The following is a 27,526-nucleotide window of genomic DNA, read 5'->3' as shown; positions in this document are numbered from 1 at the left end:
CGCCTGCCTCTGCCTCCCAAGTGCTGGAACTAAAGGCGTGCGCCACCACTGCCCGCCAGGGCATGGACTTTCATTAACAGCTTCGGGGAGGCCCAGGGATGCACACACCATGTGGTGTCCAAGCAATTATAATAATCATGTCAGGTGAATTCACAACTGTTCCATAATCAGGTAGTTTTCTTCTACTTGTGAAATTCTTTCATATAAATGTAATTCTTAAATAAAAGTAAAAATTAAGTAGTAGTATTCCCATTTAGCAGAGGCTCAGGAGAGGCTACGTGAGTTCCCCAGGTTGCACCTTCGGGCTGTCTGAGGCCTGGCCTCTGTGGAGTCTGCTATCAGACACAACTGTTCCTCTTCATGGTCTCCGCTCCCTTTGCTTCTGGGGTCAGCTCTGGGGTCTGCCTCTGGGTTGGTGCCGTCAACCACCCAATCCCGACCAGTCCAAGCAGTTCCATTTCTGAAGGATCTGTCAAAGCTAATTAATGTTCTGGGGTTGGTCTGGACAACTGCCCACGCTGTTCTTAATTCACAGGTAGCTGGAAGACTGGGCACCTTGTCTCCCACACCTGCCCTGATGGCCTGTAACCCTGAGTGAGGTGTGTGTGTGTGTGTGTGTGTGTGTGTGTGTGAGCCACCTGAGGAAGCAATTCTAGACCCTCCCCTAGGTGCTCACAGATGGAAGAATGAACCTCAGTGCCTTGAAAGAGCTTTCCCTAACTCTCTGTTAAGTCTGAATGCTGGGAATATGACAGAAGGAAGACAGCATTAGTTTATAAAAAGATTAAAGCTCTCTGACTTTTAATGGACAGCTTACATGTGACATATTACCAATAACTTCATATCCACTCCACATTTAATCCTTATAGTTTAAGTCACCAACTGTTATCCTCTAAACTGTTCACTTATTTGTGCATGTAGATATACGTTACACACACACACACACACACACACACACACACACGCAATGTTGTGTGCACTTTGTGTGAAGGCCAGAGGAAAGCTTGGGTAGCCTGTTTCACTTTCTGATGTACTCCCTTGAGACAGAGTTTCTCACTGAACGTGGTGCTAGGCTGGCAGCCACTGAGCCCTGGGATCCACCTGTCTCTGCTCACAACCAAGCTGTAACCCAAGGTTACAGGTGTGTGTGGCCACATCTGACTTCTTTTTTGGGAGGGTGTGGGGGTTGATAGTGGATACCCTAGAGATTACACTGGAGTTCCGAGGGCTCCAGACACTAGCTGGGAAGTCAGGTGACAGAAACATAATTCAGACCAATCACATGATTGCAAAGCTGGGGTCTCCAGCAGGGTTCCTGTGGTCAGGTGTGGACAAGGACATCTAAGGAAGCAGTGATATGGGAGGGCAAGCATTGGGCCAGCCTTGAGCCACCTGGATGACATCAGGGACAGAGGACCTAAGCAGCTGGTGGCTCAAGGGATTTCTTGTCCATGCTTAAGTTGGCTGTGGGTTCCTGAAGGACCTGCCAACCTTCTTATGTGGTTGTTGAGTATTTGAACAGAAAGTGCTCTTGCCTGCTAAGCAATCTCCCCATGCTCACCATCCTGGGACTCCTTGGGTACCTGTACACACCTCCCCCTCCCTCTCCTCCTCCCTCCTCTCTCTCAAACACACACACACACACACACACACACACACACAAACACACACTTAAAAACAAAGTAATTTTTAATGCAGAAAATTATAGTTACAAGTACACAGAGTACATAGATAGCTTGTCTAGTGTCATAGGCTGGAACTCAGCAAAGCAGAACAAGGACTTATTTTATCTGTTAAGTCTAAGTCTTCCCAGATGGCAACAACTTTCCATGGACAATAAGTTAATTAACAGTAAATACAAAAGTTGATTAGAGCCAGGGCCTCTGAATGGGAAATTCCTTTAAATTCCTGTAAAATAATTACTCATCTCTTCTCTAAAAGTCAGAGATGCAGGACAGCAGCATTTAAGTGACACCGCAGCCCATGAGTAAACATCACAGCATGCAGATGGAATGAAGCTAGTGTTTGTCATCAGATTCATGGGTGCTCAGGACTCGGGCTTCCAGTCACTCCCTTCAGGGAGCACTGCCTGGACACACTGGGATTTGGGACTTGATGCCTGGAGGGACTGAAAAGCGAATGGGAATCACTGTCCCTATCTTCAAGGAGAAGGTGGGATTTATCATGAAATCTTGAGCGGTAACAAAACAGGATGGGCTGAGGGTACATCGACAGAGTGCTTGTCTAGCATGCTCAGCGCTCCGGGTTCAGTCCCGACAGCCATGTAAAACCAGACACGAGAGCACCTTCATCCCAGCACCCCAGAGGCAGAAGTAGGAGGAGTATAAATTCAAGCTTATTTCTGGCTATACAGCAAGTATCGGGGTAGCCTGGGCTACATGACATTGTCTCACAAACAAAAAATGGCCCAAAATAAAAATAGATGCCTGTTTATTTGGTACAAAGGTCAGAGAGGCCCCAGAGAGAAAGCAGCTCTAGAGAGCTGGTAGCATTTGAAGGTCAGAGAAAGTGTTTTCAACTTGCTGAAGGATAAAGGTGCAAGCATCAAGCAGGCGCTGGAGATGCTCAATTCCCACCCACCTACCATCCGAGGCAGAGATGAAGTGTATACACTGTATACAGTCTGCACACTGTATATGCGGAGCATGCTGTACAGGGGTCACTGTAAGGCAGGCTTATACAGCTCAGCCTTTGTACCTGCTTCCTCTTTGGAAATAACCTGCCCCCTTGTTTCCTTGTCCTTCTATCTCCTGCACCCCATCTACCTTTCAAACACTTTGCTAGAGTCAGCTCTATCTGGCTTCCTCTCTGACACTGCCTCTGGCCCTCTGCATGGCTTCGCCCTCACGGTACTGGGCAAGTGGCATAATGACATATCTGGGTACCAGGGTTCTCTAGAGGAACAAAATGGATAAAGTGAACATCTGCCACAGGGAATTGGGCTGGCTCGTTCTGTATGCTGTGGGCACTCCAACGGTTGTGTCGCTGGAGAGGCTGAGACCCAGGGGCTGCAAGTCGACCCGGCTCACCACAGCAATCTCAACCTGGTGCTGGAACCCTGGAGGATTCCTGGAGAGCCTCTAGTCTTCAGTCCCTATCTGAAGGCTGAAGAGGCTGGGGTCTGATGTCAGTGCAGGGACACAGAGGACAGCACCATGGCCAAGCTCCCAAACAGGGTGGATGGTCTCCCCAGCAATATTCAAAGGAAATTGGGTAAAACAAACAAACAAACAAACAAAAGCTCTCTCTCGAACCTCCTTTTATGTTAGCCGAGTTGCCACAGAAGGTGAGATCCACATTCAGGATGAGTCTTCCCATTTCAATTAACCTGATCAAGAGAATTCTCCACAGGTGTGTCTAATCTTGCCTGTTACTTGACTCCAGACCCTGTTAAGTTGATAACCAAGACTGGCCATCACAATCAGTGAGCCTGTATCCTCATGGAACCTTTTGACCTTTTGTCAAAAGATGGAAATACTGACTGACTGGTTGGCGCTGCAAAAAGCCCTGCCTTAGGCTCACCTGGGATCAGCTCTATCATATCCAGCAACTGATCAGATCATAATTCTTCTTTGACAAATGATTGCTGGATTGTTGGCATTCCATATTATAATAAAGGCACATGTATACATACACACATATGATAAAGGCTAGCAATGACATCTTATATGTCTTACTTAGCCTTATTTCCTTCAAGTCTGTGAGCTGAGGCCTGAAGAGTCAGTAGGAGTTAGTTCAGGGCAGGTAACAAAGCCTACAGAACAGCCCTGTGGGGCCTGGAGGAAAAATGGAGGAAGCCTGGGGCTGACAAGTTAACACAGCTAATAGGACACTGGCAGAATTTAGGAAGGAAAGAGAAAGGGCTTCAGAAGTGGGGGTTGGGGGAGCCAGATCTCAATGAACTATTTGCTGAGCACTGTGAAATTTACTAGAACCTTCCATTTGAGCCAGGTACACTCTGAGAGTTTTGTAAATAAAGAGGCCTCAGGGGCAACGGAGAGGGCGGGAAGAGCAACACAAGAAGCCAGGAGCCAGGCTGTGGCAGGGACTAAGATGGACATGGAGCTGGGCACGAGGACCATCTGTGATCTGAGAACTCAGGACCCTGATACAGGACGACTGTCACTAGTTTGAGACCAGCCTGAGCTACATAGTGAGTTTCAGGCCAACCAGACCCACAAGGCAAGACATAGTCTCAAAGACAAACTAACATACTAACAACAAAATGATAATAAAAAAAATGAGGAAGTAGGTAGACCCTCACTGAGATGAGGCAATCTGGGGAAAGAGGTACATGGGCAGAGAGGAGGAGTTATGACTTATTCCCAAGGATTATGGTAGACGTGGGCTACCATACACATGTTTTGAAGGGCTAGTTATATGATCTGCAGAAATAGATACAGACCAAGCTATGCACAGATCTAGATAAAAAAACCCTTCCCAACTAACACAAAAGCTTGTTAATTATGGACACTTCATAAACAAGGTACCTGCCCAGCTTTGCAGTTGCTCTGGGGAGGTGAGCTCTGGTCCTCCTGACTGGCAGCTGGTGCTTTCCTCACAGAGCCGTCTCTCCATCTCTAGTCACAGGCTCTTTTGTTAATTCTAAAGTTTTTTTTCCTTTGTGTATATATGTGTGTTCATGCATGTGTGAGTTTGTGGTGTATGTGTGTGCACACGCATGAATGTATGTTTTAGTGTGAGTATGCTTGTGTTTGCTGATATGTGTGTGTGATGTGTGTTGTGCACATGTGTTGGAATTTGTGTGTTGTGTGTACATGGGTGGGTTGGTATGGGCATGTAAGCATGTAAGAGATGTATGTATATGTGTATGTTGATATGTGTGTAGTGTGTATATGAGTGCATGTGTGTTAGTATGTGCATGTGAGTCTGGGGCCTGTGGAAGTCAGAGGCCTCATATTCCCCCTAGAGACCCAGGAGAAGGGCACCCCAGCCAAGGAAAGTTTACAAAAGATCAAGAGTCCCAGAGGGACCTCCTGACACTGGGATGAGGGACAAGCTGGGTAGAGGGAAAGACCTGAGACCAGTAAGGCAGCCTAAAGGAAACTTTCCCAACTGGTTGGGAAGAAAAACTGAGATTGTATCTTTGAAAGTATGTTGTAATCTCAAAGGTAAATACCAATTTCCAGGGACACGATCACCCACAGGCAAACTTAAAGCTGAGGAGTCTCTCTGGTCTCTGAAGGAGTGGAAAGGTGACCTTTCAGTATGGTCTCTTTGGCGCCGTTTGAACTATTTGGTAACGTTTCTTAAATTTTGTAAATCCTCGCTAGACATGGTAGCACATGGGAGACAGATGCAGGAGGATCTCTGTGAATTCAAGGTCAGCTTGGTCTAGAGTGAGTTCCAGACCAGCCAAGGCTACAAAGTAAGATCCTGTCTCAAAAATAAAAACAAAGTAAAATAATGGGTTTTATGCCACACCCACTCCAGTAAAAACTGTGTGGCAAGTCCAAAAGCTTGGATGCAGTCTGGAGGCAAAAAGTCTCATGGAAACAGTCTCCTGGAGCCTTGGCATCCAATAGCACAAATGCTCCAAATTTGTCCCTGTGATAGTATGGAGGCTCTTGCATGCTTTCTTGCAGTATTTTACTGGATAGGAGCTAGAAATCTCAGGGCACGCTTAGCAAAGTAAGTTTAGAATTCTTATTATAGTTATTTATGGCAGACTACATTACTTAATAGAAGAAAGTCCCCCACAAAATCACTTAGAATAACAGCTGAGTCATTCCCATATGCAAGAATTTACAATGGCCTATGAAGAAGGGGGGGGTTTGAGATTTAAGGAGGAACTATAGTATCACATTATTCATGAAAAGGTCAGCAAGAGCAGAACCCTCCTGGTGCAAGCTTTCACAAGGCTCAGAGGAATAGCATACATTGAGATTAGGGTATGAAATCCTAACCTGGCTCCTATCATTGGCTGACTTTAGAAAGGGCTGCCTTTTATCTCAGTTGTAACCACTGACTGGTTCCTGCCAATCTTTATGTATGCATTTCTCTGTTTTGTGTCAGAAAACTTCAATGTACCNTGGCTGATGTGTCACCTAACTTCTTTGTTTTCTTCTGTAATATAAGTCTAATGCTCGCTCTGAGAAATTACATTCAGATACAGCACTCTCTCTGTGTCAGTCTGACACTTTTCCCTGACTCCTTGCTCACCTGAACACTGGGACCCTGGTTCCCCGTGGGTTGAGGGGCTGACTGAGGCCAGTCCAAGGCAGTTTTAAACATCTATAATCCACATGAACCAACTTTCATGCACTTACTCATTAGCAGCAGTGATAAGAAAGTGAGTCTGATTTCCAGGAGTTTTCTGTCCAGAGAGAACCAGAGGAAGAAAGGTGGCAGTGAATCTCAGTGACTTTATTCACAAGTACAGAGGGGTGTATCCAATACAGCCATACAGCAGTGGGAAGTGCTGTGCCAGCCAAACTTGCCAGAGTTCCAAGTGGGTGACAGGACCCATGGATGAGCTTGGTGACAGCAGAAGTGACACACTTCCCAAGTGAGGACTTAGTGACAATCAGCTCAGAGACAAAGGTTCCCTGGTATGAGAAGAAATGTGTGTGTGTGTGTGTTCATGTGTGTGCATGCATGTGGTAAGTGTGTGCATGTGTGTGTAAGTGATTCCCACTCCTTCTTGAGAGAGGCCAGGAACAGTTGTCGCACAGCACTAAACAGCCATGTGCAGAAGCATATCATCAGAGGTCTCAGTGATCTTGGGCCACAGAGAAGAACTCTAAAGACTGCTTGTAGAGACAAGACACCTTATGTGAATCAGATTCCAAACCACTCTTGAGAAAAAGGAAGCTGTACATACACGCTCTCAGAATTCTCTTAAGTTACTGTTCTCATTGTTATGATTAATTTTCTGGCAAAATCGACCTGAGGCAGGGCAGGCTCGTTTAGTTCAGGGTCTGGAAGTGCACAGTGCTCTCTGGCATCCAGAGGGTGAGGCATCTCATCACACTGTGGCTCCTGTCAGGAGGCAGAAAGATGAACACTCTTGTGCAGCTGGCTTCCTCCTTTTCCCAGTCTGATGAGGAAGTCAGACTGAGGAGGTGACAGATTAATTATCTGGCTGCCTGATAATAGAGGTAGGATTGGACCTTTAGGCGGGTTCTAACGTCTGGCCAGCCCCACTTTCTCCTGAGCCCATCTTATTAGAGCATCCCCTGGTGAAGGGTCTTGATGGCCAGACTATAATGCAGCCTCACTTATTAATACTTAATGAACATGACAACAGCAAGTGAGCACCAGGCTCTGAACTGTACCACTGTGCTATGTCCTTCATTAGTGAACTCCCTGGCAGGGACTCTGGGGTTGAGAGGGGCCAATGATGAAGCAAGGGGACTGGGCATAACAAAGCTTTCCCTGTCTTTGAAATGTGGATCATACCTGCAGTCCCAGCAGTCAAGAGATAGAAGCAGGGGTTCTCTTGGTTTGAGGCTGCCCTGGGCTTCACAGCAAACCTTATCTCAAAGAAAACAAACAAGACATTTTTAAAAATTCTATTTTATTATTCTTTGATTCAGATATCTGAAGCCAGTTCAAGTAAATAATAATTAGTATAAGAAGTCAGGGCAGTTAGCCAAGTGTAGTAGCACATGCCTTTAATATCAGCACTCAGGAGACAGAGGCAGGTGGATTTCTGAGTTCAAGACCAGCCTAGTCTATAGAGTGCTTCCAGGGCAGCCAGGGCTACACAGAGAGACCCTGTCTCAGAAAGAGAGGAGGAAAAAGGGAGGACAGGGTGGTCATGGCAAGAATGCAGCCAGTCCTCAGAAAAACAGGCACACCTCCCACTTTCCATCTCATCTCCTTTCTCCCTGAGGGCAACAGAAACTCCTGCAGGCTTCATTGTAAGGAAGGCTCTGGGTCTCCTACCTGGAGTAACGGGCTGGGATCATCTGGGGACAGTTGATTAGACTACAGTGTGGTAGGGAAGGCATGTCCAAGTGAGAACCGCCTTCCCACTGTGAGCCTGTCTGGTGCATCAAAGCCAGAACATTACCACCTTCCTGTCAGAAGGAGACATCCCATCCACATGCAGCAGCAGAGGTGGCCCTGGTGTAGAAGAGGCTGCTGAGGCCATCCTGTAGGGACCCTCCCCAGACCACCTTCTGAGAACTGGGATTTTCTTGTGGTCTTGTGTCTAGGTACTAAACCACAATTAGGAAGAGTTTTCTCCTCTTTGGGCCACTGCCCAGAAGGGCTTCTCCGTTCTAGGGAACGAGCAGGACTTCCTGGTGACCAGGACTTCCCCAGAGGCCTCTGCAGGACGCGGGAGGCAGTGAGGATGGCTCATGCCTTAGGTTGATCCAAAAGTTAGCAGAGACTTCCAAGAGGCAGTGTACAGAGGACAATGCCCTGTAATATCCCGGGGGATCTCACATTCCTCAATAAACACTCCTTAAACTAAAAAGAGCAGACACAAGCACCTCATGTCCAGCCCTTGACTTAATCTTCTCTAGACGCCTATGATTTAGCATAAGTACTGTTAGACCCGTTATCCAGATAAAGAAACTGAGGCACAAAGATAGGAGGCTATTTGCCTATGCTCACTCAAGCTCCTAATCACTACACTGCTCTGAAGAGAAAACAGAAAACCAAGTAAGGACAGAGTAGGGGAAACATACAGATTCTTCAGGCCTGTTCTCGGCTAATGTGACTCCAGGCAAGGAGTATTAACCGCGTGTTTCGGGTGATGATCTAAGATTACATCAGAAGCTTTCCAGGGTGTACAGCTCCAGGTATGGGGCTCAGGCTTGTAGGCCCACAAACCTGAACTCCCCTGACTCTAATGCTCTACTTCCCAAGAACGGTTCAGTCCAAGGATGAACAGGGCAGGCTTTAGCATAGGGGTAATGGAACTAAACAAGCAAGTATTCAGAAACAAAGATGGTGACCAGGGGGCCAGGGCTATAAGCCTCTGGGTTTGAAAGTGCAGGACTTTGTGATAGATGGACAGAAGGACCTGTCTAATAGAGTTCTCATTGGTGAGTGGAACATGATGTCAAGATAAGACCCTGTAAGAGCCCGAGATACAGAACCATTCACTCTCTGGCACGTACATGAGTGTTTAGACGTGTGTGCATGCGGCATGTTCATCTACATGTGGCTTATTTGTTAGAGGTGGACGAATGAACCACTTTGTTGAGTGGCTTTTATGGACATTAATCTCATAACTTTTATTTTCTTCTATTTTTCTGACTCTCTTAGTTTGCCAACACAGAAATCTTGTCTTTTATAGCCACTGAAAGAAATCTTACTTGCTTACAAAGATAAATCTTACTTGCTTAGCCACACCCAGGACATGTGGAACAAGCACACTGCAGCCCTGTCTTCACAACATTCTCCCACCCACCAGGACCCTAGCACCTCTCAAGTCCTGAACAGACTCCTGAGCTCCTTCTGCTTTCTACCACGGCTCTGCCTTGAAGCGCCGCCCGTGCAAAAGCAGCCCTGAGACCCAAGTCAGCCTTTTACCACCAAACCTGGGACTCAATGACATGACGCAGGGCTCTGATATGTTTAAATATATTCTCATTTGCATGTATTTCCAGTTGTGTCTGGGAAGGAACTGAACATGGGTCGTTGTTTTAAAATTTTAGACTTGGTAAAAGAAAATCACATAAAAAACAAAAACAAAACCAAACAAAACCAAAGACTGCCAAGACCCAAACAAAGCAGTTTCTATTTTAAAAGTAATCCTTGGGCTGGCTTTTTTGATTGGTCATGACAAGGCACCTCTTATCTTTCCCTCTTACTGTTTGAAAGACTTTTGGAATCTAGGCAAGATTTATTTTCTTCAAGTCCATTTTCAAAGTAAGCTCTGTACTTTTAAAGGTGACACAAATTTAGTAACCAGAAGCTGGTCTTGGCTTGAAACCTCCCTCGGTTCTCATAAACACTCTGCCGCTAGTTCCCTTCATGATGATGAAGTCTATTGATTGGCTCGGATCAGTTTGTGACCCAGCAGTGGTGTTAGACATTGGCTATAAAGCACTGCCTCATGAATTTTTCATTGGCTAGAGTGTCTGGAGAGTTGGGTAGCAGCCTCTCAGAGTGCTCACTCTCCCTCCTCCCCCCTCCTCCTCCCTGGGTCTCAGGGCTCATGATGCCACCCTGCAGAGCCACATTATTGGATCAGAACGATTACAGCCTCATTTTTCTGAGCACAATCCAATTTCCTTTGCTTGTGTGATGGGCTTACGAGTAGTCACGTGCTTTTTGCTGGGGATGGCATCACAGGATCACTAGCAGATACAGTAAGCTTAGGTCATTTCCCGTTAAGTGTGTTCTTCGTGAGACTAAGACAATGTGTCACTCCACTAGCCTCCTCCTGGTCCTCACTTTCCAGGAGATGGAATTCTCCTAGCGGCTGGAGCTTTGTCAGGGGCACTCCCAAACACCAACTCGCAGTTCCCGTAACAACAGAGAAGGTATATTAGCCCCTCTTCCATGATGGTGAAGAGTAAGACTTGAAGTAGCCAAGTGTCCCCAGACACTTGTAGCTGGTCTAGTGCACAGTGAGGCAGCTGAGAACAACCCCCAGAATCCCATCCTCATCTGGTGGCATCAGGAAACCCCAAGACAGTTTCCTTTAACAAAACAGGGAAAACTTTCCTCAGAGCATATCGCATCTCCAGATTTGGACATGAAATAATTCAAGTTCTCCTGCATAGAAATGGTACTTTTCTTCATAGTAGGTAAATTGTGTTGAAATAAAGTTCAAGCACCAATTGTTTTCAATTTTTTAAAATTATATTTGCTCCTCCGTGTGTGTGTGTGTGTGTGTGTGTGTGTAAAGGTACACAAGTGGAGACTATAGAACAACTTGTGGGAGTTGGTTCTCTCCTTCTACCCCAGGGGGGCTGACACTGCCTCACTATCCCTCAAGCAGCAATTTTTAAGGAGAAAACAATGTTTAGGGTAGAGTGGTGGTGACAGAGGAATGGAGAACTGGGCTGTGTGTGTACATGCCTTGCCTCTTGTTGTGGTCTTTTTCAGGTTCTGTTTCCTCCATAATACATGGAGAAGCTAGGAGAAACCCATCAACAGAGGGAGAGAGTTCTGGTCTCTACACTGTGGCTGACTAGTGTGAAATATTTTGTTTACTGAGGCTGGAGGTCACAGCTGTAGACAGTAGAGAACTATGGGGTGCTGCTGTCATCTACAGCAGCCCAGGGTTCCAGTTTAAGGCAGGAATTGTACATCTCTGATTAGAACTTTGCTAATAAGAGCTGGCAAGATGGCTCAGTGTCTAAGAACACGGACTGCTCTTCCGAAGGTCCTGAGTTCAAATCCCAGCAACCTCATGGTAGTGCACAACCATTGGTAATGAGATCCTCTTCTGAAGTGTCTGAAGACAGGCCTATTTAGTTACGTATAATAAGTAAATAGACCTCTAAAAAAAAAAACAAGTTTGCTAATAGATACAAAATTCAGGAAAACCTGTGGGCTTGGAAATTGTGGGGATGGTGCAGTATTTGGCAAAGAGTGGCAAAGGATCCTGTCGTCCTCATGTCTGGGTAAGGGATGCACCCACAGCTTCCGTCTAGAAATGAGAAGCAATCCAGTGAAGGGCTGCTGGTCAGAGTCACAGTCTACACCACTCTGCCTGCTCTGACTTGGTAGCTAGCTCTTCTAAGATCTCTCCATTCCTTTGGAAGTTTTAGCCTATAAACTCAGGAGGAAGATGTAAGGAAAAGCCTTCCATCCAGAGACAAAGCCAACTCAGTCTTAGGTACTCCAGCATCTGCACTCATCTGCTTGTTTCTGTTCTCCACCAGTATGCATCATGGGCATACTTCAGTTAATACCTCCATGAGGCAGCTCCCAGACTTTCATTCTTTGTCCAACTTATCTAGAGTTCTACTTGTATATTCTCCCTTTACCTGGATAATCCACATAGTCACTGAAATGTATCTAAATTAAATGTGTGAAATGCAACTGTAATCTCAGCACTTGCGAGACTGAGGCAAGAATCTAAGGAAAGCCTGGGCCACATGGTGACATAATAAGACTCTCAAAGACAAGTGGATCAAAACAGGGAATAAGTGGATGAAGAAAGGGAAAGTGTAAGGGCTGGCAAGATGGCTCTGCAGGTAAAGGCTTGCAGCCAAACCTGATGCCCTGAGTTTGATCTCTGGGTCCCACAAGGTAAAAGGAGAGAACCATCTCCATCAAGTTGTCCTCTATGGCACATGCACACAACAATAAATAAATGTAACTTATACAAAGAAACAGATACTTGTCCCCCAAACATCTCCTCCTAACTTTACTATTAGTATTTACATATTTTTAATGTGTTTGTGTATGCGGTGTGTATGTATGGTGCATGTTTGGTATATGTATGAAGTGTGTATGTATGGTGTATGGTATATGTATGAAGTATGTATGTATGGTACATATTTGGTGTATTATGAAGTGTATGTGTGATGCATGTTTGGTGTATGTATGAAGTGTGTATGGTATGTGTTTGGTGTATGTATGAATGGGGGCCAGAGGTCAGTATGAGACTGTCTTCCTCAACACCTTATATTTGAGACAGGTGCTCTCAGTGAACCTGGAGCTCACTGATTCTGCTGGACCAGCTTGCCAGCAGCCCCAGGATCCTCATCTGTAACCCACAGTACTGGGAGTTCAGGTGCATGCTGCTGTCTCAGCCTTTACTTGGGGATCGGGAATCCAAATGCAAGTCCTTGTCTTTATGTGGTAACTCCTTCACTGACTGAACCATCATCCCGGCCCTCTTATTAATATTTATAAAAGAAAGCATGCCATTAACATTGAAATACAAATGTCTAAATGGAACCATTTCTCACTCTGCTGTCTCCCAGAATCCTACATCTAAAAGCCAACGAATGACAGACTCGATGCGCATTCACTAAATGCCTTCTGTGCCCTACCTCAGCAATGTGGTGTGGTAAAGATGAAGATGTAGAAAGGGAGAAAGAGGAGGAGGAGGAGAGGGGGAGAGAGGGAGGGAGGGGAGAGGAAGAGAAGAAAGAAGTGTCTTAAGTTTCTTTTCTATCCCTCTCACAAAGTACCTGGCAAAAGCAACTCAGGGAAGGGAGGGAGGGAGGGAGGGGAGAAGGGAAAGTGGGTGTGGTGCTTCGAATGACACTGTCCCCATGGGCTCAGATATTTGAACACTTGGTCCCCGGTTGGTGGTGCTGTTTGGGGAGGTCTAGGAGATTCAGGGAGCGTGTCTTTGAGGTTTCACATCTATGCACCACCCTGTTTGCTCTGCCTGCATTTCCGTCTGCTGTCTGAGATGTAAGCTCTCAGCTGTTCCTATGGCCATGCCTGCTGCCATGATTCCCCACCATGATGGACTCATCCCTCTGAAACAATCAGTCCAAATGAACTTTCTTCTGTACACTGCTTTGGCTGTGCTGTTTTATCACAACAGAAAAGTAGCTAAAGCAGAGTGCACACTTTGGTTCCAGTTTGAGGGTACAATCCACCACAGTGGGGAAGGCACGGCAGCAGGACGGAGCCTGAGGTGACTGGTCCTATTTCCTTCATGGTCAGGAAACAGATGAGAGGAGGTACTCAGCCCACCTTCTCCCTTTTATTGATTTGGGAAACCTAGTTCATGGGATGGTGCTGCCCAAGTCTAGGGGTTCCTTCCTCCTCAGTTAAATCTGTTTAGGGGTACCCTCACAGACTTTCTCAGATGTCTCCTAGGTGATTCTGGATTCTGTCAAGTTGACAGTATTAGCCATCACAAGTCCACATCTTGCCAACCTGACACCTAATGTATCATTTTGAAACCATAAACTTCTATTCCCGTATGGCCATCTCACAATGAAAAATATATTGAGTCCAACTTCAAAAGGCACCTAGCCTTTTTTTTTTTTTTAGCTTTTAGACATTTATTAGATATTTTCTTTATTTACATTTCAAATGCCATCCCGAAAGTTCCCTATACCCTCCCCCTGCCCCTGCTCCCCTACCCACCCACTCCCACTACTTGGCCCTGGCCTTCCCCTGTGCTGGGTCATATAAAGTTTGCAAGACCAAGGGGCCTCTCTTCCCAATGATGGCTGATTAGGCCATCTTCTGCTACATATGCAGCTAGAGCCACGAGCTCAGGGGGTACTGGTTAGTTCATACTGTTGTTCCACCTACAGGGTTGCAGCCCCCTTCAGCTCCTTGGGTACTTTCTCTAGCTCCTCCAATGGGGGCCCTGTGTACTATCCAATGGCTAGTGAACATCCACTTCTGTGTTTGCCAGGCACTGGCATAGCCTCACAAGAGGCCGCTCTATCAGGGTCCTTCGACAGAATCTTGCTGGCATGTGCATCAGTGTCTGGGTTTGGTGGCTGGTGATGGGATGGATCCCCAGGTGGGGCACCTAGTCTTACAAGTCCCAACACTATTCAGAAGTCCAACGCCCCTTCTGAGAATCAAGATAGTCTTTTCCCTGTGAGCTTCCAGCGCTCCAGTTACAAAGGGAGGAGTGGGAGCACAGCAAGGAAAGAGTGGGCCAGACCCCAGCAGGAAAACACCAAGCCCTGCAGCTCCATTCAGGTACCTGGAGACTGTGACACAATCGCAGGTTCCAAAGGGCAGGCAGTCTCACCCATCCACCTCTGCCACCTGCAGCATACACGGCTTCTCCCTAGGTCAGCTCTACTCTGCTATAGACTTCCTCAGCATCTGTTCCATGGCTCTGATGTCTCCAATATCCTGGGGTCTTTACTGTAACCTAGGCTTTGCTATGGCCTCTCAGGGCTCCTTCCACAGGCTTTGGCACTGCCATACCTTGCCCGTCCTCAGCAGTTCTCTGGAACCAAGATTCTGTGAACCTCAAATCCTGCACCTTTTATGTTTATAAAATCAGTACAATGTAGACAGCACTGCCAGCTCTGCTGTCAGCTTTGGGATGGAGCCTGGCCCCTGTACCACGGCTGTGCCAACTCCTGTATGCTTTCATGGCTGACCTTGGAGAAACATTTCTGCAGCTAGCTGCTTTCAAGCAGGGAAGCCCTCCATGCTGCTCTCAGGTTAGGCTGTGTCTCCTTTCACATGAACTTGCAATGTCAGAAGAGAGCCTTGTATGGTTTGGATTCTTCCCTTGGGGCACTTATCTGATGTCCAGTGTCTTCACTGGGACGGCCTTTTCTTTAATGGTGCTGACCACTAACAACTACAGCTGCTTTTGAACTTGCTTGCCTTGCCTGTAACTTTAAACTCCCTCTTCTTTGTTCAAGGCCTGTGTGTGTTTACTTATGTGTGTGCACATGAGTGTGTGTTCTTGAGTGTGTGCCTGTGTGAGTGTTCATGACTTTGTATTTGTGTGTGTACTCTTTCATGAGCTTGTGTGTGCATGTGTATGTTCCTAAGTTTACGTGTGCATGCGTGTGCGTGCGCGCGCGTGTGTGTGTGTGTGTGTGTGTGTATGTGTGCTTTTCTGTGCAGCCAGAGGTCAACCTCAAATGTTTTCCTTTATTATTCTCCTCCTTACTTTTTGAGGTAAGGTCTCTCTCCCTGACCCCAGACTCCCCTCTACCCTGTTTCAGCTAGATTAGCTGGCCAGTGAACCCCAAGATCTCCCTGTCCCTATTATTCCTCCAGCTCTGGGGCTACAACCCTGGCTTTTATGTGGTTACTAAACTCAGGGCTTCCTGTACACATACTTTACCCACTGAGTTGTTTGTCCAGTCCCTTACCCATACTCTTTGCTTTATCAAACAACATGCACTTCGTCTTTATTTTTACTTCAACTGTTGTTTGCTCTCTGTCATTGTAGACCTGGACCAGAGCAGAGAACAGTAACCATGACACAGGCTGAATGCTATCCATTCTTGAGATTTCTCACCAATCAACTTAAGCCATTACCTTTAAATTTAGTCCTAAAATTATATGCATGATCATTTCCACCACTGCTCCACTTACAGCAGTAGGGCCCCAGACAGAAGGAAAACAGGAAACAGACACAGGATGGTCTGTCCTCGTGTATACCTACAACTCCACCACAGCTCTCGGAAAACCTTGTTCCCCCCTTTCCTCCACATTCCAATTATCCTGTCTATTAGTTTAAAATACCTAGTCAGAACTTAAGTCACCATGTATGGGAGATGAAGAATATACAATTGTATAAAAACTCTGCTCTGTTATGTTTGGGGCTCTGCCTTTGAGGCTGTGCCTCAGGGGAGCTTCAGTATCCCAGTTCCCAGGGATCCTACAACATAACAGCTCCGAGGACTGTTATCACAGATAGTCGTGGTGTATACACTAAATGAACATTGTCAAGAATAGTTTTCTAGAAGTTTTCCATGCATTCATATTTTTTTCTAAAAGAAAAATGATGAAGTCTTTGAAAGGACTCTGGCCAGCTCAAGTGTGGAGGGCATGACTTGGGCAGGCCTTTCCCTTCTCCCACCCCCCCTACCCTGCTAAAAACCATTACAGTACACTCTTAAAGTTAGCTACCAATATCTATTCCCGTATTTGGCCACTTCTTCCTCCTGAAGCTGACTGCCAAGGTCCAGCTATCAAAGTACTTTAGTCCAGCAATTAAAAGCCCCCTTTAGCTCACCTAGCGAACATACTCAATTAAAACTGAACACCTCATCATAACACTGGGTGTCCCCCTTTGTCATAAACTGCCATTTTCCTATGTGACATGCTTGTCTCTTTATCCAGAGTCAGTCCTTTGTCCCACTCTAGGACAAATATCCTCCTCCCTCTCTTCTCCCTCATCCTTTCTCTCCTGTCTTTCACTCCCTGCCCTCTGTCCCTCTGGGGCAAATAAATCTCCTTTGTGCTTAGAACCTGGTCTTGGAGGTTATATCCTGGGCTGATACTGTTCTGTCTTTAAGAGCAGGGACGCTGTTGCCTTCTTTTTCCTTTGTTTTCTCCATAGTTTTAGGATAGAACTATAAATGAAGGGATACAGATGTTAGCAGAGGTCAGGTGTGGTGCACACATCTTCAATCCCAGCACTCAGGAGGCAGAGGCGGGGGATCTCTGTGGGTTCAAGTCCAGCCTGGTCTACATAGTGAGATTCATGCCAGCCAAGGAGGGGGCGGGAGGGATATATGAATGGGGAAAGTACTTTCCCAATGGGTGATCATTTAAATCTGTAAAGATAACTTCTTCTGTGCTTTAACATAGTTATGTGGTGCTCTTGCTGGCCTGGAACTCATTATATAGCCCAGGCTGATATGTTCAGAAATTAAGCCATACAATATCACACCTAGTTTGTTGTATCATGTTACTTATCTTATTGCACTGATTCAAAGCTCCCAGTTAATATTTTAAACAAGGGGAGAACTAGCCTTTTATTTTCAGTGGATTGTTTTCCTAATAGTAATTACCATGAAATCTAGTAGCGCCTCCTTTTTGTTGTTTATTCTAAATCATACACAATCTTTCTTTTTTATATTAAAATTTTATTTTTACCCTTATCAGGTTTTGCTCTCAAGGTGAACTACAAAACTCAAGTGAAGTGGGTATTTGGCAGCTGTTCAGTGATAAAATCAATTACAGAGTACCAAGCCAGATTACTTAAATCTTAAATCATGAGTCATTTAGCCCATGTTTAGTGTTATCAAGAGAACTAGTGAGCATATATCAGCCTTTGTGCCATTTAGGCACGAATTCTCTGGGAAAGTGCAGGAAACAATATTTGGACTTACAACTGCTACATGCCAGATACTCGCTACCCCACAGCAGAGCTGCAAGAACAGGAAAAAGTTGCTGTTTTCATTGGAGATAATAAAATGTAAAGTATGTGAACTGATGAGTTAGAAGGTAGTGAGCCATGCTCTAAAGATGATAAATGAGGTGATACATTAGAGAGTAGCTGATGGGGATGGATGACTTCAGCCACAATGATTATAAAAGGATGTCCCAAGGAGTATCTACACAGAGAGACAAAAGAAGCCAACCATACAGAGATGGCAAGGACACTCAGGCTAAGCAGACACTGAGGTGAGCATGACCTTGGCACTTTGCAATAACAGAGAATGCCAAGGAGCAGTACTTGGAAAGGGAACAGGGTGAGTATGAGTAATGAGGTTAGAGTGGTAACAAGTGGAGAAACTGGCAAGTGTGCTCATGAGTAACATTTAGAGATGAGGATATTCATATATTTGATATGTTGAAATATATAAGATTCACAATCAACATGATAAATAAAGGAAATAATGTGGGGAAAAGGGTCAGGCAGAGATGGGTATAGTGTAACAGTTTCCTCTGAGATTTAAACATTCCACCCAGTAGGGAAACTCCTTAAAAAGGAAGGTAAACAACTCAAGATAGCTCCAGGAAGTCCCTGAAACTGACTAGATTTACTAGGCCCCTCACTGCCAGAGTAAGTAATAAAGACTGAGAGTCACTCTCAGACAGCCAAGCTGCAAAGAAGACTGAGATCAGACCAGCTGCCTGAGAGAAGCAGAAACCAGCTGAGCTGCCTGTAGGCTGTGCAACATGCTCCAGATTTTCTGCTTTTGTGAGCTGCCACTCATGCTGGTGTGGCCCTTAGTGATGCAGCTGTCTTTGAGTCATTTTTTTTTCTTCTGTAACTGACCCCTCTCCCATATCCCTGTATGTAACCCCAATAAAACTCATTGGTTCACCAAATTGGACTTAGGTGGTAATCATACTTTGATCTGTCACAGGCTACCAATATATTTGGTGTTGTGTCTCCCCAGGAAATGTCTTGTCACACAACAGTTGGGGGTGTGTGTGTGGAATGAGGAATGGTTAACCAAAACTAAGGACTTATCAAAAAGGCAAAAGGAAACCAATAACCAATACGTTGTAGTATTTAAATTTAACTTTAAAAGAATTTGAATAGAACTAACTGTAGATTTCCCAGAAACCATAGGGTGTGAAATCTGTGTGAGAGGTGAAATACCTCCCTCTGCCTCTGAGTTGTTAGTGAGGCCCCTGAAACTCCTCAAACAATATAGGCAACTTTCACCAGAAGATGTGAGACTCTATTAGCTAAAGATCCCAGGCTCCTTGGTTGCAGGACAGAAAAATAAAACTGGAACTGACCTATAACCTTTCTCCATGCTTTCATGGTGTCAGAAGCTTGAAAGAAAAGTCAACAGCCTTACTCAGAAGTGAAACCTGTGAGCTTTATCACTAACCTGACAGGTAAGGTGTGCACACTAATGTAATAGTGGTATGACTGTTCAGGGGCAACCAACTCTTTTCTAATTGGATTTAAAACCTGCTCCACAGGAGGGAACTTATTTCTGGCACTGTAAACCTGGTCAAAAGCCTGTGGCTAGATAGTCCAGAGGCCCTGATGGGGAACAAATTACTGCGTACTACTGTGTTTTTTGAGATAGACATATTGGATTGGGTCCATCAAACCATCTCTGGATACTTATGTTTGTGTTCATAGATTTGTGTTGTTCTAAGTTGTGCTCAGAGAAACATCCCCCCCTCTGGCCCCCCAGCAGCAGGTAGCAGTTACTACAGAGATTTATAACCAATTAAAGCTCAGAGGACAGATCAATATCACCATCTCCAATGCTCAGAGAACATCTCATAAAAAAGGATCTGAAAGAATGTAAGAGCCAGATCAAGGGAAGAATATGATGGAAACTGTCTTCCAGCCACTAACTCGAAGCAGCTACAGTTACTTGCATCAGCATTGGGCCTGTCAACATCGAGAATCATGGCTAGGAGAGGGGCTTATGAGGCCCCACCCTCGTCTGAACCTGAGTAACTACTGGCAGTTAATGGTTGAGGGAAAGGGAGACATTTTCCTCCAATGCAGACACTGTTAAGCTGCTAAGTTCCCAATGCCTTAGTAAATACTTCCTACACCTGGTAGTTTGAAAGAGAGGGGGAGGGAGAGTAGAGAAAATAACGGGGGAGTATTACTGAATACATTGTATACAGGTGTTAAGCTGTCAAAATTGTAGAGGAAAACAAGTGCTTACAAAATGAACTCAACATCTTAAATAGATATAAAGCCTAAATAAAGCAAATGCATGCCTTTTTCACCCCATCACACTCCATGGAAAATCCTCACTTACTAGAACCTGTTGAAATGTTAACTTGCTTTTTAGGGAGTGCTGTGAAGTCAGGATGTTTCTGGCAGTTCAGTTAGTTCAGATGGATATTACCATCCCAATCAATTAGTGATGGGCTTTCCAAAGCTAAGGAATCACATCATCACCCCAGTAGCAGTCTCTGTGGTAAGCTAAACAAAGCCGCATGACTTAGCTCCTGACTTTGTTCTCTTGTTTGGAGGGAAGAACCAGCAAATGAAGCACTTTCAGTCCCACTAAATTTATCCAAAAATAACGTATGTAGCAAGTGAGTTTGGGTGACTCAGGATGGTCACTCTATGCGTCTTGATTTAGACTCTGGGCTATTTTTGGTTTTCAGAACTAGTTGGTTGTTGTGGTCTCAGCTAGGCTCAGCAGATTGGTCAAAGCACTGCTTTGTCATAGCACAGAAGCTTGTGACAAAAATTCCTCATGTTTTTCTGTGTGAAAGGGCATTGAACTCCACTGTGGTCAGACTTTGCTACAGAGGCCTGGCTGGTCTGTTACACTGGAGTTTTTAACTCTCACAATGATTGTGGTTTTGGACAAATCACCAGCGAAGTCGTTGGCGTTGAGTTGGCTCTCATGGCAGGCTCCTTCCCACAAAGATTACCAGCACTGTTCTGCTCAGCCAAGGAAAGCGCTTGGCACAGACAGTAGTACTAGAGCCAACAGGCTCCTGCTTATCTCTGTACTCTACATACATCCACCCTCCACGAGACTCTTCAGGAGTCCAGGGCTAGACCAAAGAATCATAGGATTCAATTAGTCCATTTTTACTAATCTCTGACAATATGAAAAAATTAAATTAGTACACACAAGTGGGACTGTTTAGTAGCATCTCTGTCACTTCCTGTGGATGACTTTACAATGATACTTTTGTACTTCCTATCAGGGTTTTAATGTATGTTCTTTCTCTTAGTAAGAATTAGTTGAGAAGATGAAGGACAAGAGGGGGGAGACAAGATAGGGTAATGAGGGTAGATATTAGCAAAATGTGCTATACACATGTATCAAATTTTCACCTAAAATAATGTGTGTGTGTGTGTGTGTGTGTGGTGTATGCACATGTGCGTGCCAGTATGGCTGCCTGTATGTAGTAGCCACAGGAGGACATTGGGTGTCCTGCCTTACCACTCTCTACCTTACTTCTTTGAAACAGTCTCTTACTGAACCTGGAGCTGGTCTGGGGTCAGGAAGTCCTAGCAATCCCGTCTGCCCCAGCAGTGCTGGTGTTACAGACACGGCATGGTCATGCCCAGCTTTCTGCACCAGGTCCTCGTGCTTGCATAGCAAGTTCTATTAAGTCATTGGCTCATCTCTCCAGCCCAGCACTGTTCCCTTTGTCTTTACTTGGGCAAAGTTAGAGGGTGGCATTTCAAAGCCAATCTCTGTAACTGAGTTCAGAACCTTAACTCTGGAACACCCCCCTCCCCAACTCCCACCACCACCCCACCCCACCCCCTGGATGTTTATATGTTGGATTGGCTGTCCTGGTCCCTACTTCATGATAATGACACAGGTAAATAAATGCCCACTCAAGTCTCATCAATAGATCTCTTTCTGGGTAGCATCACAACCCTGCTAAGCCCAATGAGTAGTGTGGAGAGAAGGCAGGAGTGAGCATTAACGGCTACTACTGCTATCACCATCAGAAAACTTCAGCAAGGAAAACACACAGGCCGGGTGTGATATCACTGCCTGTAATCCCCGTACATGCAAGGTGGAGGCTTGAGGATGGAGAATTTGAGGCTAGTCTAGACTACAGAATGAGACTCTAACTCAACACCAATACTGAGGTGGAGGATATCCTCCAACAACTAAAATACAGATCCTTAGAATACAGTTGTTTTTAAAAAATATCAACTTGTGAATAATTTGTCTTATGATAGAAACGTTTTAAATACTAAATGTTTCACAAGAATAATAATGTTTACATTCAAGAAATATTGAAGCCAGGCATGGTGGCGCATGCCTTTAATCCCAGCACTCGGGAGGCAGAGTCAGGTGAATTTCTGAGTTCAAGGCCAGCCTGGTCTACAAAGTGAGTTCCAGGACAACCAGGGTTATACAGAGAAACCCTGTCTTGAAAAACAAAAACAAAAAAGAAATATTGATACCAAAGGGGAAATGTAAATTTGTTCATTTACTGTTTTTTCCTTTTCTTTTTTTCAGTTTTAGACAGGCTTTATCTGTGTAGTCCTGGCTGTCTGGAACTGATTATGTAGGCCAGGCTGCCCTTAGCCCACAGATCCTCCTGATTTTGTCTCCCAAGTGCTGGCATTACAAGTATAGCTACCCCCCCCCCCCCAGCTGCTGCTCCTCTTTTGTTTTTTTAAAGACAATTCCATCAATTCCAGGCTGGCTTCCACTTTGCTATGGAGCTAAAGGTTACAAGTGCTGAAGTCATGGGTGTGCACTGCCATGCCTAGCTTATGTGGTCCTGGTGCTGGGCATAGGACCCCAGACTTCACACTTGCTAAACAAGCACTCTATCAACTAAGCTCCATCTCCAGCTCTTAATTTCTATAATTAAGTCAGTGATTAGTAGTTCATGATACAGATCATAAGAATGTGAGACAACTCAGTCCGTTATTTAAGGTATCAATGAAAGACTAGAAATAAATGGGGTGGGGGTTACCCGTGCCTTAGAAAGACGTGTAAATAACTATGACTACCATACTGCCTTTTTTCTCCTCATGCCCCCTCCTCTTTTAATGTAGCCTGAGCTGGTGTTCAACTTGCTATATAGTTGAGGATGACATTGAACTTCTGATCCTCCTGCTTCTGCTTCCCAAGTCGTGGGATCACACCTGTGTGTCACTAAGCCATTTTCATACTGCTTCATGAAATGTCTTTTACAATAACCTTTTACAGAGGCAAAATTACAGGTGTGTGTGTGGGGGGGTGTGTGTCCAGCAAGCCCCTGAGGTCTTGTCTCAACATTGTAGTTACAGGTATATACCAGCACACCCTGCAATTACATGCATTTTGGGGATCTGAACTCAGGTCCTCATGCCTACATAGCAAGCATTTTTATCTAACAAGCCATCCCCTAACCCCACAGAATTACTTTCAATTTACATTTCACAAAATTGGGTTTTTGAAAGCTAACTCCTCATAGTAATAAATGCCAAGCTGGGAGGCCTCTGGAATACGGCAGCTCAGCTATGCCGTACCATGGAGCATGTGGCACCCTCTCATTCTAACTTCACTGGCTAGTAAGTGCGCATCTCTCCCTTCTAGCTAGTGAGGGCAATGTTTTCCTATTTGCTCTTCTGGTTCATTATATAAAAAATGTGTAATATCTCCATCTTCTGTAATTTTACTCTCATTTCCTGGTTTGGGTTTTCTGTGGTTATCACTCTTCTCTTCTGCTTCACTCCTCTATTGGCTTTGACCTATGTTCCAGTTTTGGTATGTTTTCTTGTTTTGGTTCCTTATGTAATCCATGCTTAGCATTAAAAAAAGTATTATTCTGTGTGAGTGCACATGAAGGTTAGAGGGCAACTTGGAGGAGTTGGTTCTCTCCCACCACAGAAGGTTCTGAGATTGAGCTGGTCGACCATCATGTTTGCACGGCAAGCACCCTTACTCACTGAACCACTACACCAGTATCTCCCATCCTTGTTAAAACACAACACACAAACACACATACACACAAACGCATACACACAAACACACACATACACACACACACACACACACACACACACACACACACACACACACCTCATGTAGCCCAGTCTATTCTCAAAATGGATATGTAGCTGAGGATGACCTTGAACCCTGATCCTTCCGCCTCTATCTTCACATACAAGTATGAGACATTTTATCTGGCTAGGAATTTTTTGTTCCCATCTTTGTCACTAAAGACTATCTAGTAGTCCCAAATTTTCAAGTATAAATAGCTGAAAAGCATTTCACTCTAGATTCAATTTCAAAAAGAATTTTCTGAGCAGCTTATAATTCTATCTGGAGGTTGGGTCAAGAGGATCACTAGTGAAGAGGCTAGCCTGGGCTACCTAGGAAGACCTGACTAAAAAAAGGGAAAGCTATGCTCCAATATAAATGCCATAATGCACTTGAAATTTTATTGAAAAGGATTATAATATGCCTACAACTGTTTTATAAAGGTTAGCGACTAAGATAATTCTCTTGCTGAGTTGTTCCCCACTGATATTTTAGAAACTGCCTAATGTATGATTTGAGAACACAGAATGAAACTTCTAAATAGAATCATTAGATTTTTTAAAAGATGAGAAACAGAAAAAAATCATATTAGATTATTTAAATGGGCCCTTACTTAATGTGCTTTTCATTTTTGTTGTTAGAGATGTTCCTACCTCTGCCTACCAAGTGCTGTGCATCTGAACTCTGTCATGAGGAACGTACATTCTCCATGGCTCAATGACCTGGCCATCAGAGCATAGCACATGGAAATAAGTACAGCACTGAGCAACTGGGCACAGACCTGGTTTTGGTAGTAACTAGGCACATGATTACCAACGAGCTCTCTGTCTCCCGAGTCTGTCTCCTTACTTGTACAGTGAATGGAAGGTTAGGTGTCCTCTAAACTTCCTTGAATAGCTTACAGTTTTGATGGAAACCACGTTTAGCTCCTAAGTGTAAAAGAGTTTCTCAACAATAAAACTGAGATAAATAATAAAATAATAAAAAGGCAGCTCAAGGTACAATTTAGAGTAGAATACAATGAAGCCCTCGGTTTAATTTTCAATAGCATACATAAAAAATAGGATCAAGAGCACTGGTTCTAACCTGTGAGTTAAGACCCCTTTGGGGGTTGAACTACCCTTCCAGGGGTTGCATATCAGATATCTTGCATATCATATATTTACATTATGAATCCTAACAGTAGCAAAATTAGTTATGAAGGAAAAACAAAAATAATTTTATGGTGGGGGTTACCACACCACAGTCTGTATTAAAGGGTCATAGCATTGGAAGGTTGAAACACTGCTCAAGAGCCAGCTACTGCTACATAAAGTGCCCATACTGGATTTTAATTTTCAAGTCTTTTTTAATATTTTTATTTTATGTACATTGTGTTTTGCCTGCATGTATGAGGGAGTTGGTCCCCTGGAACAGGGGTTACAGACAGTTGTGAGTTGCCATGTGGTCCTCTGGAAGAGCAGCCAGTGCTCTTAACTGCTGAGCCATCTCTCCAGCCCAACCTTCAGGTCCTTTAAAGTGGTTAGAGGTGGATAATTACAGGGACTAAAGCTCTAAACTGTTTGCACATCCATGTTTGCATATGAACTCACAAGAGTTGTGTTTATTTTTAGAAAGCAATCGAAAGAACACACCAGATTCTCTCATTCTTGTCACATTCTCCACGATCAACCTTTCTTTTAAAAAGTGGGGGCAGGGGGTTGGAAAGAAGAAACTGAAGCACTCAACCATTAGAAACCACTTTTATCATTAAACACTTCAAGTTTCCCAATACCATAAAGGCCAAAGGCTATCATTTTACAGCTTATACAGAGACAATCCATGTGAAACCGAAGGCTCCCTCACTAACAGAATGCAGGTCACTGTGACATGGCAAAGAACTCTGCGTGTCAAAATAACAGCTCACTTTCTGACGACAGGGCTGCGGTGCCAATTTTACAAGGTGCCTGGCATTCATTTCTTCAACACTAAACTTTTATCTGGTTCCTGATCCCACACATTATGGCAAATCTCGAACATCAACCCTCTCTGGTCATCCTCATGTGAGATGGGAGAGAGGGTGGGGGTCAGTGCACCTCCTGTCTTCAAAGTGGAGCTGATGCAAGCAGATGCAGCAGTTATGTCTTCCCTTCCAATCTAACCACACATCCTTGACCTGGTTACTCTGGATGTCAGACATGTCCTCCTCCTCTCCTCACAGACATGCAAGAAATCATCGTTGAGTTCAGCAGGGAAGATACATAGATCAGAAGCCACTCAGCAAGACCCTGGGTCAGGGTCTCCTCAGCTGGTCGCAGGGTCAGCCACCACGTTTACTCTCGCTCTTCACAAGTTTTCATTACAATCCAACACTACCTAAACTTAAACTCTGATAAGTTTCACCCACCAGGGAACTTTCTAGAACTTGCTTCGGTTGAAAGAGGTGTGGCCCACAGACCCAGATGCCACACCTCTCTGCTCTGGACCTGCAGAGCAAGGCTGTCCACACAGTCGGACTCGGCTGCCCGGGGCTCTGCCGGCTGACCCCACCGGTGCACCTACGTGACCCGGAGAGGACACCCCACACCCCACACAACGCCTCACCTCAGATGAACCTGGCGACCCACTCCTGAGGGGACCCGTGTTCGAGCTGTGGAGACCCTGTGCAGTCACTTCACGTGACCTGAAGACCCCACTCACCAAGAGGACCCACGCCAGGGCTTGCCGCCTCACCTCACGCAACCCCATCCTCGTCGTGAGGGGACTCATACCCAAACCCATCACGACCCGCATCACCTCACGTGACTCCGGCCCCCCAGTCCTGAGGGGACCCCCCACCTGAGCATGCCGTCTCACGGGGTCACGTGAGGACCCCTACCCGAGCCCGTTGCGACCCCGCCGCCTCACCTCACACGACCCTGACACCTCAGAGCTAAAATTAGACAGGCAGAGCGGCGCCCTCACGTGCGCGCGGCCCGGAGGGGCGGAGGCCCGACTGCGTGAGTCATCAGCCCCGCCCCTTCACGGAGAACGCTGTGACGTAAGCGCGCTGCCGAGAAGCCGTGATAGAAAGTTCGAGTGTCGCTGTCTTAAAGGGGCCGCAGCTCGCACTGCACCCGTTCGGTCACCTCAAACAAGAAGTATGCTCCCCAGGTCACAGAGCTGACCATTGGCAAGCTCTTATTCCTTGCCACTGGGCTGGCTCCAGAATTTTCTTTTCTTTCTTTCTTTCTTTCTTTCTTTCTTTCTTTCTTTCTTTCTTTCTTTCTTTCTTTCTTTTTTTTGGTGCTAAAGTTTGGCTGACCTAAGGCCCAGCCCTGTGGAGCCTACCCTTGAGTTTTCTGGAACTGGAGAAGCTGTGCTTTAAGAGACCTGGGCTGGCCCATTAGGGCCAGAGCTGCCCATGGCAGGCCTTACTTCTCAGTCCTGAGCCATCCACTGTGATCACGGTCATGCCAAGATCAGCTCCGGAGAGGTTGCACTGTGGAAAGGGAGCACAGTAGGGCAATGGCAGGTGTTATCGCTGTCTGTTGGTCTCCCTTAAATAACACAGACCCTCTTCTGGCTACTCATGCCAGACACACGGAAAGTCATCTGCGTGGATATTCCTGTCCTTAGTCTCCATACCTGTGTGACCTGCCCTGTCTTCTGCCCATCATGCTTCTGTGATTTCTGTTTTGCTCGGATGCCTGGAGTCTGTGGTCAAACATCTTTGTGCCCACCAGGAGATGAAGAAAACCCAGGCAGCCCCAGGTGCCCAGGAAAAGACTGCAGGG

The 27,526-nt window shown here is 45.4% G+C and overlaps 1 long non-coding RNA gene across 1 annotated transcript in view; it reads right to left on the bottom strand.

Moving 5' to 3' along the window:
- The window catches only part of LOC115064035, a 41,372-nt gene extending 14,636 nt beyond the window's left edge, over positions 1-26,736 (bottom strand). Inside the window, exon 1 of the long non-coding RNA XR_003843888.1 lies at positions 26,658-26,736. This is a non-coding gene — a long non-coding RNA (uncharacterized LOC115064035). The remainder of the gene's footprint in view (positions 1-26,657) is intronic.
- Between the last annotated feature and the right edge of the window lie 790 nt (positions 26,737-27,526).

Source organism: Mus pahari, chromosome 5 (assembly GCF_900095145.1).
Source record: "Mus pahari chromosome 5, PAHARI_EIJ_v1.1, whole genome shotgun sequence".
NCBI classification, from domain to species: domain Eukaryota; kingdom Metazoa; phylum Chordata; class Mammalia; order Rodentia; family Muridae; genus Mus; species Mus pahari.
This window is presented reverse-complemented; position numbering and strand designations above follow the sequence as displayed.